Source organism: Gorilla gorilla, chromosome 10 (genome assembly GCF_029281585.2).
Source record: "Gorilla gorilla gorilla isolate KB3781 chromosome 10, NHGRI_mGorGor1-v2.1_pri, whole genome shotgun sequence".
NCBI classification, from domain to species: Eukaryota; Metazoa; Chordata; class Mammalia; order Primates; family Hominidae; genus Gorilla; species Gorilla gorilla.
The window spans coordinates 125,460,733-125,475,897 of NC_073234.2; the positions used below are offsets into that span (position 1 = coordinate 125,460,733).

Genomic DNA, 15,165 nt, shown 5'->3' on the forward strand with positions numbered 1-15,165 from the left:
GTGGCTCACGCCTGTATTCCCAGCACTTTGGGAGGCCAAGGTGGGCGGATCACAAGGTCAGGAGATCAAGACCATCGTGGCCAACATGGCGAAACCCTGTCTCTACTAATAATAGGAAAATTACCTGGGCGTGGTGACACATGCCAGCTACTCAGGAGGCTGAGGCAGGAGAATCACTTGAAGTCAGGAGGTGAAGGTTGCAGTAAGCCAATATCGTGCCACTGTACTCCAGCCTGATGACAGAGCTAGACTGTCTCAAAAAAAAAAAAAAAAGTTCCCAGGTGAGACTGGGCACGGTGGCTCACGCCTGTAATCCCAGCACCTTGGGAGGCCGAGGTGGGTGGATCACTCAAGACCAGAAGTTCGAGACCAGCCTGGCCAACATGGTGAAACTCCATCTCTACTAAAAATACAAAAATTAGCCAGGTTTGGTGGTGTGCACCTATAATCCCAGCTACTCCGGAGGCTGAGGCAGGAGAATTGCTTGAACCTGGGAGGCAAAGGTTGCAGTGAGCCGAGATTGCACCACTGCACTCCAATCTGGGCCACAGAGCAAGACTCTGGCTTGGGGGAAAAAAAAAAAAAAAGTTCCCAGCTGATTCTAATGCATAGCCAGGGCTGAGGACCACTGGGAGGCTCCTGAAAAGACAGCTCATATTTGTCAATAGCAAGTACATTTGAAGAAGAGCATTCCTCATGACCCAGCAATAAAACTCTTATATACGTGCCCTAGAGAAACTCTTGTACATGTGCCGGAGTTATGGGCAAGAATGCTTCTGCAGCATTGCTTGTAAGAGGGAAAGCAAGACATAACCTAAATGTTCTCAAACAATAAATGGATAAATTGTTGGATTCATACAATGGGATGCTTTGGGCCAGGCGCGGTGGCTCATGCCTGTAATCCCAGTACTTTGGGAGGCTGAAGCAGGGGAATTGCTTGAGCCCAGGAGTTTGAGACCAGCCTGGACAACAGGACAAAACCCTGTCTTGACGAAAAATACAAAAATTAGCTGGGTGTGGTGGCACGAGCCTGTAGAGATGGAGGCCAAGGTGGGAGGATTGCTTGGGCCCAGGAGGTCAAGGCTATGGTAAGCTGTGATTGCACCCCTGCACTCCAGCCTGGGTGACAGACCAAGAACCTGTCTCAAAAAAAATAATAAAATAAAATAATTTTAAAAATGGGATGCTTTGGAGCAGTGAAAATGAATTAACTAGAGCTGTGCATATCAACATGGAAATAACCTAACATTGAAAAAACAAAGCAAGCTGCAGTGTGATATAAAGTTTAGAGAAATCCAAAGCCACACCATGTACTCACAACTACCTATTCGTGAATGTGCATAGCAGCACTATTCACATAACCCAAATGTTCATCTATGGATGAATGGATAGGCAAAATGTGGTCTATCCATTCAATGAGATATTATTCAGCCATAAAAAAGGAACAGAGTACTCATACATGCTATTACATCGATGAACCTTGAAAACATTATGTCTGCTACCTCAGAGAGGCTAGTCACAAAAGGCCACACATATTGTTTGACTCCATTTATATGAAATACCCAGAATAGGTAAATCCATAGAGACAGAGAGTAGATTGGTAGTTGCAGGGGACAGAGGGAGGGAGAAATGGCGAGTGACTACTAATAGGCATGGGGTGTCCTTTTGGGGTGATGAAAATGATCTGGAACTAGATGTGGTGGTTGCACACCTCTCTGAAATGCCACTGAACTGTTCATGTTTACAGTGGTTTTGTGTTATATGAATTTCACCCCAATAAAAAAGTAAAAATTATATTTTTTACATATGTAGACATATATGTGTTTAGAAATATAAAAACAAACAAGGGAATGACAAATGTCAAATTCAGGATTTCGTTTAGAGATGGAGTCTTGCTGTGTTGCTGAGGCTGGAACGCAGTGGCTATTTCACAGGTGCAGTCACAGCACACTACAGCCACAAACTCCTGGGCTCAAGAGATCCTCCAGTCTCAGCCTCCCGAATAGGTGGGACTGCAGGTGCAGCCACTGTGCCCGACTGCAGGGTGTTTATAAAGGGAAAGGTCAGAGAATGAGATGAAGGATGAGTTTGCAGGGAGCAAAACTGGATTAGTAATGCTTTATTTGTTAAATTGGATGGTGGTATGTGGGTGTTACATTATTCACAATACATTTTAGTATTTCTATAGCATTTATTTAAAAAGAAAGATTGTCAAGAAAGATGTTGAGCTAAGAGGTAAGAGATCCAGATTTGAGGCCTAATCAGCATATATGAGACGAAGCTTTTTTTTTTTTTTTTTTGAGACAGAGTCTCCCTCTGTCACCCTGGCTGGAGTGCAGTGGCACTATCTCTGCTCACCGCAACCTCCATCTCCTGGGTTCAAGCAATTCTCCTGCCTCAGCCTCCCTAGTAGCTGGTATTACAGGCATGCGCTGCCACACCCAGCTAATTTTGTATTTTTAGTAGAGACAGGGTTTCACCATGTTGGCCAGGCTGGTCTCGAACTCCTGACTTCAGGTGATCCACCCACCTCGGCCTCCCAAAGTGTTGGGATTACAGGCGTGAGTCACCGTGCCTGGCAGAGACAGAGGTATTAAATAGAATTGTAACTGCTCAAAGGGTTCACCTTGCCTGCTGCCTAGACAGAGCCGATTCATCAAGACAGGGGAATTGCAATAGAAGAAGAGTAATTCATGCACAGCCAGCTGTGGGGGAGACCGGAGTTTTATTATTACTCAAATCTGTCTCCCCTAGCAATCAGGGAATGGAGTTTTTAAGGATAACTTGATGGGTTGGGGGAAGCCAGTGTGCCAGGAGTGCTGATTGGTCAGAGATGAAATCATAGGGAGTCGAAGCTGTCTTCTTGTGCTGAGTCAGTTCCTGAGAAGGGGCCACAAGATCAGATGAGTCAGTTTACTGAGCTGATCCATCAAGTGCAGGGTCTGCAAAATATCTCAAGCACTGATCTTAGGAGCAGTTTAGGGAGGGTCAGAATCTTGTAGCCTCCAGTTGCATGACTCCTAAACCATCCCAACTACTTGGGAGGCTGAGGCAGGAAAATCGTTTGAACCTGGGAGGTAGAGATTGCAGTGAGCTGAGATTGTGCCATTGCACTCCAGCCTGGGCAACAGAGCCAGACTCCATCTCAAAAAAAAAAAAAAAAAGTTTCAGTGCTGTGTCAAAGAAAAAAAAGAGGGAATGAAATCCAGTTTGCACACTTTACCTGTAGGAGGGGAATACTGTGATCACGAAAGTGAGTTTGTGGTGTCCTCCCTTCGGAAAGAAAGTACTAATGACCATCCCAGAAATACTATCCCGACCTTGCTTGGTGACTAAAGCAAGCCATGTCACCCTTCCAGGTGTTAGGTTTAATCCCTGAATGAACAGAGAACTCTCAGCCTCCCTAACCCCAATGACCTTTTTGCTCTAAGAGGCTATAATTTTATGCATTCTACAGAAGGCAAAGCTGCTGGTGCCTGGAGCTAACAGGGGTGTGAAGAAGCTGAGGATTTTACTGGGCCGGGGAGGATGGGTAAATTTTGGGGGTGTGGTGGTGCATGCCTATAGTCACAGCTACTCATTAGGTGGAGGTGGGAGGATCCCTTGAGCCCAGAGTTCAAGACCAGCCTGGGCAACACAGTAAGACTCCAGTCTCTTAAAAAGAAGAAAAAGAGGAAAGCTGGAAAGAGTCTGGGAGGTAGAAGAGAACTAATGGGAGAGAAGTTAGGGCCATTGATATGGTTTGGCTGTGTTCCCACCCAAATCTCATCTTGAATTGTAGCTCCCATAATTCCCACATGTTGTAGGAGGGACCTGGTGGTAGATAGTGACTAAGTCTTATGAGATCTGATGGTTTTATAAGAGGTTTCCCCTTTTGCTTGGCTCTTAGTCACTTGTTGCCTGCCACCACGTAAGACGTGCCTTTCACTTTCCACCATGATTATGAGGCCTTCCCAGCCATGTGGAACTGTGAGTCCATTAAACCTCTTTTCTTTGTAAATTACCTACTCTCGGATATGTCTTTATTAGCAGCATGAGAACAGACAAATACATCCATCAAGGGGCACTCACAGGCAAGTCTGGGTGAGGAGGAGCCCTGGAGTGGCAGGGAAATAAGGATGGAGGGTGAGGTTGAGCCCATGGAACCCTCAGGCTGCTTGTGCTGGACTCACCAGATGGAGACGAAGGTGTCCACCATAAAGTTGTTCTTCAGAGTCCCAATCCACATGCTCTGAATATAAGTGACTTTCACAGACTTACATTGGCTTCGCAGGTAGGATGGGCCCCATGCCAGCACAGTTAGATTGTTCTTCAAGCTCTGCAGGGAGGATGTGCCTTTCAGCAAAGTTCCTCTCACCCTTACAGCTCCTAAGGTTCCAGAGCAAAAGTAACACCAAAGGGCTGAGCCTCCAAAGTGAACTGCCCTCATATCCCTTAGCTCATGACCAACCCAGGGCCAACAGACATCTTCATGGACCCCTAAAGAACAGTGGCGCCGGGCACTGTGCCTGCAGTGCAGCACGGAGAAGCTGAGCATGCAGCCTCTGCTTCTCTTTTTTAAAATCCCGAGAGGAGAATCTAATCAAGTCCATCCCTGGTCCACTAGGCCATGGTGGGGGCTCAGCAAGGGTTGAGGACCCAAGAGATGCTCTGAGAAGAAAATGGGGGAGAGCCAGCACCCCCAAGGCAAGTTAAATCCCGATTATATTAGTTTCTGTAACAAATTACCACTAACTTAGTGGCTTTCAACAACACTGATGTATTCTTTTCCACTTTTGGGGGTTAGATTCCTAAAGTCAGTCTAACAGGGTAAAAATCAAGGGCTAAAAAGAAAAAATATAAATTAAGATCCCAGCTGGGCGCAGTGACTCACGCCTGTAATCCCAGCACTTTCGGAGGCCAAGGCAGGTGGATCACTCGAGGTCAGGAGTTTGAGACCAGCTTGCCCAACATGGCAAAACCCCGTCTTTACTAAAAATACAAAAATTAGCCAGGCACAGTGGTGGGCGCCTATAATCCCAGCTACTCGGGAGGCTGAGGTGGGAGAATCATTTGAACCCATGAGGCAGGGATTGCAGTGAGCCAAGATCACGCCATTGCAAACTCCAGCCTGAGTGACAGAGCGAGACTCAGTCTCAAAAAAAAAAAAAAAGAAGATCCCAGCACAAATCACTCAGGCAATCATTGTTGAAACTTTTGAGTGTCTTCTAGATATCTCTTTATGTCCACACCTAGACACACAAATAGATATACTGATGTTACAAATGTGGCCACACTACAGGCTGCAGGCTGTTTTGTAACTTGCTCTTTTTACTCAATAATATGTTATTAATTCTTTCTATGACAGTAAAGATATCTGTGATAAAGATAGATCTATGATACACAATCATTTTCAGTGGCTAAAGAGTATCTTAGTGATTGAATATATGAAACTGCCCATTTTGGCAGGTCATGGTGCCTCACGCCTGTAATCCCAGCACTTTGGGAGGCCAAGGCGGGCAGAGCAGATCACTTGAGGCCAGGAGTTCAAGACCAGGCTGGCCAACATGGCGGAAACCCTGTCTCTACTAAAAATGCAAAAATTATCCAGTTGTGGTGGTGCATGCTTGTAATCCCAGCTACTTGGGAGGCTGAGGCAGGAGAATCACTTGAACCTGGAAGGCGGAGGTTGCAGTGAGCCGAAATCATGCCACTGCACTGCACTTCAGCCTGGGCAACAAAGTGAGACTCTGTCTCCAAAAAAAAGAAAAGAAAGAACTGCCCATTTTGTAGGCCATAGCTATAGAATACAGGCTGTTCCATATGGCTCAAGCTAAGAGGTACATTGTGATAATTTGCCAGTCAGTCTCTGGGATAGATATTTAACTGTAACTTTTGTTCAATTTTCCCAATTATAAACAATTTTTGGTAACCCTAATATGTCCTTACCATGTGCCAACCACTCTTCTAAGTCTATTTTGCTGACATATATTAACTTTTGCAATTCTTACTCCCCCCCACCAAAAAAATGAAAACAAAAACCAACTCTATAAGGAAGGTGCTAGTATTACCTCCACCTAATAGCTGAACAAACTGTGGTATGAATGAAGCGAGAAGCTTGTCCAAGGTCACATGGTAAATAGCAGCGCCAGCTCTGAACGCAGCCATCTGGCTCCACAGCCTCAGCTCTCTTAAATGCTATGGTAAATGGAATTCTTTTTCCAATTTCCTTTTCAAATGTTCCTTGCTGGTGTAAAAAAAAATGCGCACACACAATTAATTTTTGTGTGTTGATCTTGTTCCTTGCGACTTTACTGAATTGGTTAATTAGCTCTATCTAATAGTTTTCTTGTGAATTCTTCGGGATTCTCCATATATGGGATTGTGCCATCTGTGACTAAAGATAGTTTTACTTCATTCTTTGCCATCTGGATGCCTTTTATTGCTTTTCTTGTCTAATTGCTCTGGCTAGAACTTCCAGTACAATGTTGAACAGCAGCGGTGAAAGCGGGCATCCTCGTCCTGTTCCTGATCTCAGGAAGAATGCACTCAGGCTATGCTCCTAACAACTGTGCTCACTGTCTGTCCACCCCACATTCATGTTGCCAGAAATCCCTGCACAAGCTTCTTCGCACACCTAAGGCATTAAGTCTGTAGGACTTCTGGGTCAAAGGGTGTGCACATTTTCTATCTGAGTTCATTTTCCTAAATCATAAATGCTTGAACCATTTCATGCTTCCATCACCAAAGCAAGAGTGTGTACACTGCCTCTTAAGAGGGGCTTGACAAACAAGAGGTGTGAACTTGGTTGAGACAGTTGAGGGTCTGGTCGCCAGGCTGAGAGCACATGGCCTGTAGGATGGGGGCTGTGAGTTTGAAGAAGAGGAGAGACATAGTAGCAGTGTGCAGCCATTTGAAGAGGGACACAAGGCAAAACTCTAAGCAAAGGTGAAAGTTACAGGGGGAAAGATTTTGGCTCATTTTCTCAGGAAGAAAAGTGACAGGGCAGTCCCAGAGCAGAACAAGCTTTCCTTGTGGTTACTGATGGTGATGGTGAGGAAGATGATGAAGATAATTTTCATTTACCACATCAACTTCCCTTTCTCTCCTGTCCCCTTTCCATCTGCACTTAACATCATTTCTCTACTAAAAATACAAAATTAGCCAGGCATGGTGGCGCATGCCTGTTTTCCCAGCTACTCGGAAAGCTGAGGCAGGAGAACAGCTTGAACCCCAGAGGCGGAGGTTGCGGTGAGCCGAGATCATCCCATTACACTCCAGCCTGTGCAACAAGAGTGAAACTCTGTCTCCAAAATACCCCCCATTCAATCCCACAGTCTCCTACCACCACTCCATGCCTCTCTTCTTCATAGCCAAGTCCCCTGAAAGAGTGAGTCATCATATCCATTTCTGCATCTCCATTCACTCCTCCACCCACTCCAGTCTGGCTCCCACCTCCATCCCTTCTCTAAAGCCTCTCTTGCCAAGTAAACAACAACGTCATTGTCACTAAATCCAATAGACACACCACATAGCTGATCTTCCTGGAACTCTCAGCACCAGTTGACACTGTGACCATGCCCCACCTCCCTCACCTCCTTCCCTTAGCTTGCAGGAATCCACCTTTGCCTGACTTTCATTGGATCTCTGTGGCTACTCCTTCTCAGAATCCTTTGGGGACTTCGGCACTCCCACCCCTTAAAGGTTAGCACTTCTCCGGGGTCGGTTCTAGGCCCTCTTGCTTTCTCATCTACTTCTTCTCTTGCTGGTGAGTTGCAGCTTCTTCCATGGTTCTAGTTCCCATCTATATGCTGGTGATATAGAAACCTACATCTCAGGCCGGGCGCAGTGGTTCATGCCTGAAATCCCAGCACTTTGGGAGGCTGAGGTGGGCGGATCACCTGAGGCCAGGAGTTCGAGACCAGCCTGCCCAACATGGTGAAACCCCATCTCTACTAAAAATACAAAATTAGCCAGGTGTGGTGGTGGGCACCTGTAATCCCAGCTACTCAGGAGGCTGAGACAGGAGAATCACTTGAGCCTGGGAGGTGGAGGCTGCAGTGAGCTAAGATCGCACAACTGCCCTCATATCTCTTAGCTCATTGCAATAGAGGAAGAGTAATTCATGCAGAGCCAGCTCTGTGGGGGAGACCGGAGACTCTGACTCAAAAAAAAAAAAAAAAAAAAGAAACCTACATCTCAGCTCCAGATTCATATATCCAACCACCTATTCAACATCTACATGTATATGTTCCATGAACACTTCAAACTCAATGCCTTCAGTTCTGACCTCATCTTCCACCCCAAATTGGCTCTTTCTCCTGCATTTCCTATCCCAGCAAGTTACTCCAGCACCTATCAGTTGTCCAAGCCAGAAACATGGCACACTCCTTGACTCATTCTCTCCCTCTTTCCCCCTCACCCATTCAGTTGCCAAATCCTACTGTTTTACCTTTCTAATATTGCTCGAAGTCATCTAATTCTCTCCTCTGCCTCTATTACCTCCTCAGTCCAGGTCACCATCAGCTTTCCTATCTGGACAACCCAATAGTCTCCTAAATGGTCTCCTTTCCTCCAGTCTTACCCTGTCCCCTCCACTCTCTATACTGCACACTGCATACTTTTTTTTTTTTTTTTTTTTTGAAACAGAGTCTTACTCTGTCACCCAGGCTGGAGTGCAGCAGCAAGATCTTGGCTCACCGCAACCTCTGCTGCCCGGGTTCAAGTGATTCTCCTGCCTCAGCCTCCCGAGTAGCTGGGATTACAGGCATCTGCCACCACACTCAGCTAATTTTTGTAGTTTTTAGTAGAGACGGGGTTTCACCATCTTGGCCAGGCTGGCCTTGAACTCCTGACCTCGTGATCCACCCGCCTCAGCCTCCCAAAGTGCTGGGATTACAGGTGTAAGCCACCACTCCCAGCCTACACTGCATACTTTAATGAGAGCATGGACTATGGTGTGAGATGCTTAGGTTCAATCTCAGCTCTACCACTTACTGGCTACACGACCTTGGACAAGTGACTTAACCTTTCTGAGTCATTGTTTCTTCTTCTGTAATAAGAGGATATTAGGGCCCGGCGTGGTGGCTCATGCCTGTAACCCCAGCACTTTGGGAGGCCGAGGTGGGTGGATCATTTGAAGTCAGGAGTTCGAGACCAGTTTGGCCAACGTGGTAAGACCCCCTCTCTACTAAAACTACAAAAATTAGCTGGGCGTGGTGGCACACGCCTGTAATCCCAGCTACTTAGGAAGCTGAGGTAGGAGAATCGTTTGAACCCAGGAAGCAGAGGTTGCAGTGAGCCAAGATCGTGCCACTCCACTCCAGCCTGGGTGACTGAGTGAGACTCCATCTCCCAAAAAAGAAGATATTAGTATTGTATTCGGCAGGGTTTCCAGTTTTAAACAACAGAATTTACTCTGCTGAATTTAAGAAGAAAGATTGTCCATGAAAGACAAATCTATAGAGGCATAGAGTAGATTCATGGTTGCCTGGGTTGAGCAACCATGGGGAGAGAGTGGGAGTGGGGAGTGACTGTTAATGGGTATGAGGGCTCTTACTAGGCTGATGAAATGTTCTAAAACTGGATCACGGTAATGGTTGAACAACTTGGTAAATTTACTTAAAGTCATTGAAATGTGTATTTAAAATGGGTGATTTTATGATATGTAAGTTATACCTCAATAAAGTTGAGAAAAATATAGAAAAAAAGAGATTTTTTGTTTTTGAGACAGGGTCTCACTCTGTCGCCTAGGCTGGAGTCTAGTGGCATAAACATGACTCACTGCAGCCTCAACCTCCCAGGATCAAGCGATCCTCCCACCTCAGCCTCCCCAGTAGCTGGAACTACAGGCGTGCACCACCATGCCCAGCTAATATTTTTTTTTTTTGGAGATGGGATCTCACTTTGTTGCTCAGCTGTTCTCAACTGGTCTCAAACTCCTGGGCTCAAGCAATCCTCCCATCTCAGCCTCCCAAAGTGCTGGGATTATAGGGGTGAACCCCTGCAGCTGGCTGAATAAAGAGATTTTTTTTTTTAGAGTCTCGCTCTGCTGCCCAGGCTGGAGTGCAGTGGTATGTCTCAGCTCACTGCAACCTCCGCCTCCCAGGTTCAAGTGATTCTCCTGCCTCAGGCGCCTGAGTAGCTGGGATTACATGCACCCGCCACCACACCCAGCTAATTTTTGTATTTTTAGTAGACACAGGGTTTCACCATGTTGGCCAGGATGGTCTTGAACTCCTGACCTCAAGTGATCCGCCCGCCTCAGCCTCCCAAAGTGCTGGGGTTACAGGCATGAGCCACCACACCCAGCCCCCCTTTTTTAATTTAATTTTTAAAATTGTCTCAATATTTTTATTTATTTTTTATTGTTTTGAGACCAAGTTTTGCTCTCATCACCCAGGGTGGGGTGCAGTGGTGCAATCTCAGCTCACTGCAACTGCTGCCTCCTGGGGTCAAGCGATTTTCCTGCCTCTGCCTCTGAGTAGCTGGGATTACAGGTGCCTACCACTACGCCTGGCTAATTTTTGTATTTTTTTTTTAGTAGAGATGGGGTTTTACCATGTTGGTCAGGCTGGTCTCAAACTCTGGACCTCAAGTGATCCACTCGCCTTGGCCTCCCAAAGTGCTGGGATTACAGGTATGAGCCACCACGCCTGGTGAGGGATTTTTATTTTTATTTATTTATTTATTTATTTATTTATTTATTGAGACCGAGTTTTGCTCTTGTTGCCCAGGCTGGAGTGCAATGGTGTGATCTCAGCTCACTGCAATGCCCGCCTCCCAGGTTCAAGCGATTCTCCAGCCTCAGGCTCCCAAGTATTAGCCAGGCATGATGACGGGTGCCTATAATCCCAGCTACCTGGGAGGCTGAGACAGGAGAATTGCCTGAACCCAGGAGGCAGAGGTTGCTGTGAGCCAAGATCATGCCACTGCAGTCCAGCCTGGGCAACACAGCGAGACTCTGTCTCAAAACAAACAAACAAACAAACAAACAAACCAACCAACCAACCAATGAGCTTGGAAGTGACTTTTCCCCAGAGTCTCCAGACAACTCAGCCCGCTGATGCCTTGATTTAGGCCTGTGGGACTGTGTTAGTTTCCACTGCTGTGTAACAAATAGAAACTCATACAGCCTCAGACAATCCTCATTCCATAGGGGAGCTAGCAGTCTGCAGAGGAACAGAGTGGGGCCCTCTAAGGCGTGGGGTCCAGGGAAAGGGATCCCCTATTGTATGGGTCAAAGGGCAATACTTCCCTCTATTCCTGAATTTGAATTCTGCTCATACCCAGCATCCCATGTGATTCCTTGTGTATGGAAGTGTTGCCTGGGGCATATGTTTGGAAAGCTTGGGTCTCATACTGTGTCCTAGCTGCAAGGGAACCTGGGACATTCAGTTGTGACATGTATTAGGGAGTGGAACTCAAAATACAGAGAGTTCCCCAAACATGTTGTGGCCGTTCAGGTCATGATCAACCACTCTGACAACCAATATTATAGGATTATGTAGGAGGATCAAATAGGCCAATACATGTCACATGCTAAGAATGGAACCCAGCACATGCTAAGACCTCAGCAGCACTCAGTAGCTGTTATATTTCAAGCAAAATAATGTCTTTAAAATGAAAATAGCGTAAAACCTTTCATGTTTGAATATTTTCTACTAAGATGCTGGGGTTTGGGGGGACAGCTCTCCATGCTTTCTCAGTGCCCCTCAGATGCAGCTCAAGGTGCTCCACGATCTCGCCCCTGCTAGCTTCCCCTGCCCCACCTTGGCCTCGCCTTCTCGGCCACTGTACACGCCAGTTGCGGGCCTGTGAAGAAGCCAGACAAATTGCTCCTACCTCTTCTCAACACTGTGCTACCCACGCAGGAGGGCTGAGAGGGTCCAGTGCAGGGTGGGAGGCTGGGCTGGGGCAGTATCCCCAGTGGCCTGTGGGTGCAGGAGAGAAGCCTCCATCCTTGCCCCTCAAAACAAGAAAACCAGATACCAAGGCAGCTTTTCATAAGGCTATAGCCATTCATTTGAAAAAACCATACTTATCTTTTGAGATAATGTGCTTTCAGCTATTTGGGTGTTTTGGTGTTAGACATGAACAAAGGGATGAAGATAGATGGTAGTAGGCAGGTGTTTAATTGCTTGCCTGAGATCCTTTATTTATTTATTGTTATTTTTATTATATATGTATACATATATGTGTGTGTGTATATGTGCATATATATATACATATAAAATATATATATATATACACATTTTTTTTTTTTTGAGACTGAGTCTCGCTGTATCACCCAGGCTGGAGTGCAGTGGTGCAATCTTGGCTCGCTGCAACCTCCGCCTCCTGGATTCAAGCAATTTTTGTGCCTCAGCCTCCCGAGTAGCTGGGATTACAGGCACCTGCCACCACGCCCAGCTAATTTTTGTATTTTTAGTAGAGACGGGGTTTTGAGATATTGGCCAGGCTGGTCTCGAACTCTTGACCTCAGGTGATCTGCCCGCCTTGGCCTCTCAAAGTGCGGGATTACTGGAGTGAGCTACCGTGCCCACTCCTTGATCTCTCCTCAAGTTAGTAAAAGGCATCATCAATCCCTCAGGAATCCGGAGCCATCCTTCACCTCCTATCAAATCCACCAGTTCTGCCTCCAAAACACATCCCAGCTTTGTCCACATCTCTCTGGCTCCACCATCCCGTTCCAGCCCAAGTCTCCATCCCTTGCATCTGGTGACTCCAGCAACCTTCTCACTGGTCCCTCACTGTCATTCTGGTCCCACCACACTCTATGCTCTGCACAGTGGCCCATGAGAGCTTCTAGAAACATGAGTCAGATGGTTTCACTTCTCTGCATAATACTTTTCAGTGGCTTCCCATGGCACTGAAAATCAAATTCCAACTCTTCCGCTGTCCTGCCCCCTGCTCTGGCTCTACCCTCCTCTCTTACCAGGTTCTGGAACATGCTGTCCTTGCTGTTCCTCTTTTGTGCTTCCAGATCTTTGCATTTACTGTTCTCTTGGTCCCGTGTATCACGTGGCTGGATTCTTCTCCTCCTATGGGGTCACCTCCAGAACTGGGTCATCTCTGACCTTCTGACCTCCCCCTCAAGCTCTCATATCACCTAGGTGTCAAGGGTGGGATGAGAATGTGGCAGACCTCATGTTTCTATTTCCCCGAAGATGGTCAGGGGCAGGCCGGGCGCGGTAGCTCACACTTTGGGAGGCCAAGGCAGGCGGATCACTTGAGGCCAGGAGTTCAAGACCAGCCTGGCCAACATGGCGAAGCCCTATCTCTACTAAAATTACAAAAATAGCCTGGTGTGGTGGCACACGCCTGTAGTCCCATCTACTCGGGAGGCTGAGGCAGAATCACGTGAATCCAGGAGGCAGGGGTTGCAGTGAGCCAAGATCATGTCACTGCACTCCAGCCTAGGTGACAAAGCAAGACTCCATCTAAAAAAAAACGGCTGGGCGCGGTGGCTCACGCCTGTAATCCCAGCACTTTGGGAGGCCGAGGCCAGCCGATCACCTGAGGTCGGGAGTTTGAGACCAGCCTGACCAACGTGGAGAAACCCCATCTCTACTAAAAATACAAAATTAGTAGGGCGTGGTGGCGCATGCCTGTAATCCCAGCTAACTCGGGAGGCTGAAGCAAGAGAATCGCTTGAACCCGGGAGGCGGAGGTTGCGGTGAGCCAAGATCGTGCCATTTCACTTCAGCCTGGGCAACAAGAGCAAAACTCTGTCTCAAAAAAGAAAAAAAAAAATCGGGAGCAGAGGGGCCACGCTTGAGTTGGATTTGCTCCTCCTGGTGTCTGGTGCCTCCCCGACCTCCGTGCTGGGCTCACTTCTATTCAGCTGGAGGAGGCCCAGACCCACAGGTGTGTGGCCACCCACTGGGAAACAGGTGTCCAGCCAGGAGCTCCATTTTAATAGCCACGAACTGGTACAGCAACACCATCTCCATGGCGACGGCCAGCCTGGGACCACGAATGACAACACAGGCTCACTGTTGGCCCCAGTAGAGGCTAACTGGGCAGAGGAGAAGCAGCAGCTGTGAGTGGAGTTTGTTCTCCCGTCCCTCTCTCAACCTTCCCTAGTCTGTGGCCATTGGAAAAGCTTCTGTGAGGACTGGTCTCCAGGGAAGAGGGAAACCTTCCCAAGAGAATGCAACCATCTTTTATTCCTTTGCTTACAATCTTCCCATGGCTTCTCAACTCACTCGGAATAAAATCTAAAGAATTCTTCTAGGTGGTGCCATCGTAAGCGGCTTGGTTTAAGCAATAGCTTGGTGGTCACAGAAACCAAATAGTAGTTAAGTACCAAGGTGAGCTGGCAGCCTCCGTGGGCCAAGTCGCACATCCCAAATGAGCAGGGCTTCTGGTGGGACTGAGGAAGGAACCAAGGTAAGAATAGGAGCTCAACAATTACCTAGATAGAGTCTCCACAGCCCAGATAAGCCAGGACTAGAGAAGTAGACTTCAGAAATCCCTGGAATTTCTGGCTTTTGGGAAGACCTTGTAACAGATCACTGTATTTTGTCTGCCTACCCTCCTCACTTCCTTTTCCCATTTTGTCTGGTAACAGGATCTTCCTTCCTAAGGAAAATCCACTGGATGTGGTTCAGTAGGGCTCACACTGCTCCCTCATCTTCTCGAACTCCAGACCTCAGGTGATCCACCCACCTCGGCCTCTCAAAGTATTGGGATTACAGGCGTGAGCCACTGCACCCGGCCGGCTCAATCATCTTCTCCCTATTTCCTGCCACAGGAACCGGCACATGACCCAGACTGGCCAATGGGATGACACCTTGGCCCAGGCAGTGATTGGTTCAGGGATGGATATGTAATTCACACCCAACCAATCAGAGTCTTTCCTGGGACTTTCCTAACAGAGCATCAGGAAAGACTTGTTTGCTCCTCTGAGGTTGCTAAGAAGAGAATGTAAGGATTTCTTGCTACATAGCTGTTCAAGAAGGAAGCCAAAGGCCGGGTGCGGTGGCTCACGCCTGTAATCCCAGCACTTTGGGAGGCTGAGGCAGGCAGATCACCTGAGGTCGGGAGTTTGAGACCAGCCTGACCAACATGGTTAAACCCTGTCTCTACTAAAAATACAAAAAATTAGCTGGGCGTGGTGGGGCATGCCAGCTACTCAGGAGGCTGAGGCAGGAGAATCATTTGAACCCGGGAGGCAGAGGT

The 15,165-nt window shown here is 47.3% G+C and overlaps 1 long non-coding RNA gene across 3 annotated transcripts; it reads right to left on the minus strand.

Moving 5' to 3' along the window:
• Positions 1-437: 437 nt before the first annotated feature.
• Positions 438-14,787, minus strand: LOC101138289 (uncharacterized). 3 transcript variants are annotated; one of them, XR_010129415.1, is made up of 5 exons: positions 14,653-14,787; positions 12,917-13,090; positions 6,051-6,226; positions 4,173-4,318; positions 438-2,880 (listed from the first exon to the last, which is right to left on the minus strand). It is a non-coding gene; the product is annotated as an uncharacterized lncRNA (long non-coding RNA). The 3 variants fall into 3 exon arrangements; XR_010129414.1 differs by lacking the exon at positions 14,653-14,787 and adding an exon at positions 13,816-14,508; XR_010129416.1 differs by lacking the exons at positions 6,051-6,226; positions 14,653-14,787 and adding an exon at positions 13,816-14,508.
• Between the last annotated feature and the right edge of the window lie 378 nt (positions 14,788-15,165).